Genomic DNA, 5,000 nt, shown 5'->3' on the forward strand with positions numbered 1-5,000 from the left:
CAAATTATATATTTTATGTTTTTACTTTTTATTTCGGAATAAAACTTCATTATTTTTACTTTTCTTCTTTGTTTGTGTAAGACTTATCTCCATTCACATTTATTTGTTTTTCCTGTTTACTAAAGCAGTTCATGAAATGCGCACTATATAGAGCCTGTGGAATCTAGAATCAAAAAGTAATAAAATAAATATTTTGTTTATTTGCATTTGAATTTATTGCGCAACACATTTCGAAATGCACGGCGAACACATTTACATGTGAGATTACACAGGAATTTTATCTAGTCCTGCACTCTAGGGTTGTTTACTTAAAATATTAAAATGTATTCATATAAAATGGAACTTGGTAAGGTTTTGTATCCCCCTAAATCATTGATCTCACTCGGAACAAAACTTTTTTTTTTTTTTTTTTTTTTTTTTTTTTTTGTAATAAAGCAAAATGATGGGCCATTTTCATTTGTGAAATTAATCATTATATGTTGAGTATGTCATTGGTCGTTCAACTGTTCTCGGTGAAGAAATCAACTTGGAGAGAGAGAGAGAGAGAGAGAGAGAGAGAGAGAGAGAGAGAGAGAGAGAGAGAGAGAGAGAGAGAGAGAGAGAAATTAGGGTATAATGTGATAGGAGCAAAATTGCATGCTCTACATACATGAAGCTCAAGCCACTTCCTGCGTTACATCCTAAACGTGCTTTCTCTCTCTCTCTCTCTCTCCTCTCTCTCTCTCTCTCTCTCTCTCTCTCTCTCTCTCTCTCTTTGCATTCCATTCTCTTCTTGGGTGGCATCTGCGTCCAATCTTCCAAACACGATCAGACCCTACCCACGCAGAGCCGATATAACCCCCTTTCCTCTGTCCCCCCTTGACATCTCAGTAAAACATCTAGAGTTCTGCCGGACTGGGGTTCAAGTCCCGCTCAAGCTTGATAGTTTATTGTAGTATCTGATACCTCACCATCCTCTTGAACTAAGGATGGTGGTTTGAGGGAGCCTATAGGTCTACACGCTGAGTCATCAGCAGCCATTGTCTGGCCTTCCTTGGTCTTAGCTTGGGTGGAAAAGAGCTTGGGCACTGATCATATGTATGCATTGTCCTGCTAGGGTATTGCCGCTGTCCCTTGCCTCTGCCATTCATGAGCGGCCTTTAAAATCTCCACTTAGGGCGACTGTTGAAGATGATGCACCAACCTGAGAGTAATTAACCGATGGAAAGTTGGTATTGATTTAATGAACGTATTGAATGAAAATCGCTGAAAAGAGGAAGTAGGTCACTAATCAATAAATTGGCACATTGATTGTCTTGATTTTACTTCTGTGGAGTAAATTTCACGAAAGGCGTAAATGGAGGGCTTGGGTCATGGAATCTATTTACATCTTTACTGTGTAAAACTAGAAAATAAACTGGAAGAAGGTTTTCCTGATACTGACTGAGTATCTGATACGGTAAATAAAGGTGTTGGTTAGGTGTTAAATTTTACAAATAGTTCTCGGACCAGGGGGCTAACTAGAGATTTGGGGGCCCTGGGTCCTGAGATAATAAAGAGCCCACTCACTTTTTCCAAACAATGATAATTTTGAATATACATACTTTTATTTTCGGACCTTTCCTTGGAGACCCGGGGTGGGGGGGGGGGGGGGGGGGTTCAAACAGGTTCTCACTGTCCCCTGAGTTCTACATTTTTAGCTGGAGAAGAAAGGTGCTTAGAATTTTATAGGGTATTTAATTTATGACAAACTTTGATTTTGGTGAAGGATATAGATCTCCATTTCTTATCCATCAATATTCCGTGTTAAATAAATCTTTTTTTTTTTTTTCAGCGAAAGCATACAAGCTTGTCTTCTTACTTTTGTGACATCTGTACTGAGATGTTATTACTTTAGTTCTCAAAAGTAGATACATTTTTCTTATTGATGAACACTTAATTTGTAAGTGATGGGTAAATATGATTCCTTCCGCTTTTTTTTTTTTTTTTTTTTTTTTTTTTTTTACTTGAGACATCTTTGAATCTGTATAATGAAATGTTTGCTGAATTGAAAAATAATTTTTCGAGAAATGCTGATCTAAGAACGCTATTTATTTTCAGGTGTTTTATTAATAATAAGTCCAAGTTCAGAGATTAATTTCTTGTTGGATTGTAAAATGCTTTCGAGGCCACTGCTGTTACACAAGAAAAGTCTATATTTCTGAAGATTTCTTAAGACCCCCCCCTCTCTCTCTCTCTCTCTCTCTCTCTCTCTCTCTCTCTCTCCTCTCTCTCTCTCTCTCTCTCTCTCTCTCTGTGCCTTATCGACTCCTCCATTTTCAATCTCAAGGCTGTCTTTGAGGAATTTTGCTGACCTTTCGTATCTCCTGAACCCTCTCTTCTATCTCTGCCTTTGAGATAGATCCAGCCCCTGTGAGTGCAAGGAATTTTATCTCTGCCCCTTTTGAAATAAAAAAATACCCAGAAAAAAACCCACGTGACGTCACAATCTACCCTCGAGAATTATTCAATTTCTTACGAATGTGATGGGAGGACTTAAGATTAACTATGTTGTTTATAGAATTTCAATATAATGAGCGATCTTAGTCCTCTTTCGCTTCCTGGTCAAAACTCTCTCGTTAAGAAAATTTCGAATTTATTCTACCTGTAAATAGACTTTTCGAAAATATCCTTTATTTGTTGAAAATGTTTTTAGAATTATTTAGTAATAGTTATCATATTAGTGTGATTATAAATCAAAGTTGCAAAATGGTAATGAACAGTGTAGCTATTGCTTATAGAGAAATATGGATTATTTAATAAATTCACAACGGAAAATTATTGTGACAAATTATTCTGAAAAAGTCATAGACATAAAAGATAGATACATTTTCATAAACATGCTGCTGGAAACTTGGAAAGGAAGAAAATACTATGATTTTAAAGCATCATCCGTAATTTCATATACGGTATAATATTATGTATTATATTAAAAGGTCTTTCGTATTCTAATCAAAGGCTACAACAGGATATAGGACTTTCCTTTCAGGTATGCTGAATGAAAAGGAATTTTTCCGTAGTAGAAAAAACGTGGTAGAGAGAGAGAGAGAGAGAGAGAGAGAGAGAGAGAGAGAGAGAGAGAGAGAGAGAGAGAGAGAGAGAGTTCAGCATACATACAAAACACGAATTTTACGTGACCTGGTAAAACTCCTGTCCTGAATAACAAGATGGATGGCATTGTGTTGAGATATAATCTTTCATCTTTCGTCTCTTGGAAGATTTATGACCAGAACGCGATTTTGAATATTTTCAGTGTTCATTTAAGATAATAAGATTTTTTTTTTCATATTAATATGTATTTATAGTGACAATTAAATGAAAATTTTGTCATTAATAGAAAAGATTATGTTTGTTGTATCAAATACTTATTTCAGAATCCATAAAGATTTGCAATTCAGCCATCCGTACCTTTCCATGAAACCGAAATTTGAATTGAAGCGAAACTTTTGACATCTGATCTGGGAGTTTCGGTGAAGTATAGTTTGTTTTCCAACTCCTAATTAAACCCCAGACGTATCTAGTCTCACGTGTTGATAATCTCCTGGTTTTGATGGGGACGGAGAAGATCAAGAAGGAGGCAGAGAATTAGAAAACGAGATAAGGTGAAGAATGATCTGGAGAAAAGTTTTGGTGGAATAGGATGCCTTTGATAAAAAGTATTGAAGAGGGAGCATCATGCAACCGACCCCTTAATGTAAGGATGAAAGTTGGAATGAAGAAGATAAACGTAAATTCTTTTAATTAGTTTTCATTCAAAGAAACTAGAAATAAAGTAAACTTTACAAGCCAGTGAATATGAGTATCAATATTCCATGCACAGCCTACGTCAGCTTACCTTTGGTGGCTTACCAGTGACCGAATAGAAGTGAAATAAAACAGATAAATACAAAAACAGGGTAGAGCATAACATACATAGTAATGGAAATTTATACCACAATTATGCTTTATTAAATTTCATCTGAATGACTTACATATTCGGTCAAAAGAGGCACTTGACGTTATTTATTTCTACTCCAGCATTTACTCTACCAAGCGTGATCTTCTCCTTACTTAATCTTGGTGTTTTTTTTTTTTCACAAATTGCTTTATTAATACCATTATTTATAAGATATTATTTGGCTTACCAAGTAAATCCTGTTTTCCATAAATGGTTTTCATATTCTTAACTTTAATGACTTGCTAGTTGGAGAATTCCTATATTTGTTCATACCTCTGGGAGCGTGTGACTTCATACGTTCATATATTGTAGACATTGTAATCCATAATATCCTAATTTTCATTTCAACTGTAAATATCACTTCATCTACAATGTTTTTCCTTCTGTGAAATATTACCTTAAAATTCGTATTTTATGTTGCTTTAATTATTTATGCATTTATGATTTTACTGACAGTTGATTTCTCGAATACGTTATAGGTAATATTGTTATGCTTTTCCTTATTGAAGGAATTTTCTTGACAAAATATGACAGCTCATTTTTTATAATGTTTTTACCATTTCTTGGTAGTTTCAATTAGGTATATTAACCATACAACTAAGATTCCTCATGGAAAATTTAAATATTATCTAGGTCCAAATTTTTTGAGGTAATCTAATTGTCAAAGTATAACTCGTATTTGAACTTTAGTGTGAATTTCATACTTCAACAGAAAAAATACTGAAAGTATGAACTTGTATTACATTAGTGCACAGGAAGGCACAACTCTCATGCCTCTTTATTTCGTTAAAGTATGGTGTAATTTGACTATATTCGTTACAGAAGCAAATTTTACCCTTTTACCTGAAATTTGCTCGTTATTGTTCATTTTTTTGTGTTTTATTCTCTCAAAACAAAACGGTTACATGTATATATGTAGTTCTATGTTGTCTTCCTGTGCTTTTGTTGGTTTTTTGTGCTAGTATTTTAGCTCATAAACCTTCTTCTCTCTCTCTCTCTCTCTCTCTCTCTCTCTCTCTCTCTCTCTCTCTCTCTCTCTCGAGCA

The 5,000-nt window shown here is 34.7% G+C and overlaps 1 protein-coding gene across 3 annotated transcripts in view; it reads left to right on the forward strand.

Moving 5' to 3' along the window:
* The window catches only part of LOC137643911 (Ig-like and fibronectin type-III domain-containing protein 2), a 274,344-nt gene that overhangs the window by 214,650 nt on the left and 54,694 nt on the right, over positions 1 to 5,000 (forward strand). The gene's annotated exons all lie outside the window — the stretch shown is intronic.

Source organism: Palaemon carinicauda, chromosome 7, assembly GCF_036898095.1.
Source record: "Palaemon carinicauda isolate YSFRI2023 chromosome 7, ASM3689809v2, whole genome shotgun sequence".
In the NCBI taxonomy this organism is placed as follows: Eukaryota; Metazoa; Arthropoda; class Malacostraca; order Decapoda; family Palaemonidae; genus Palaemon; species Palaemon carinicauda.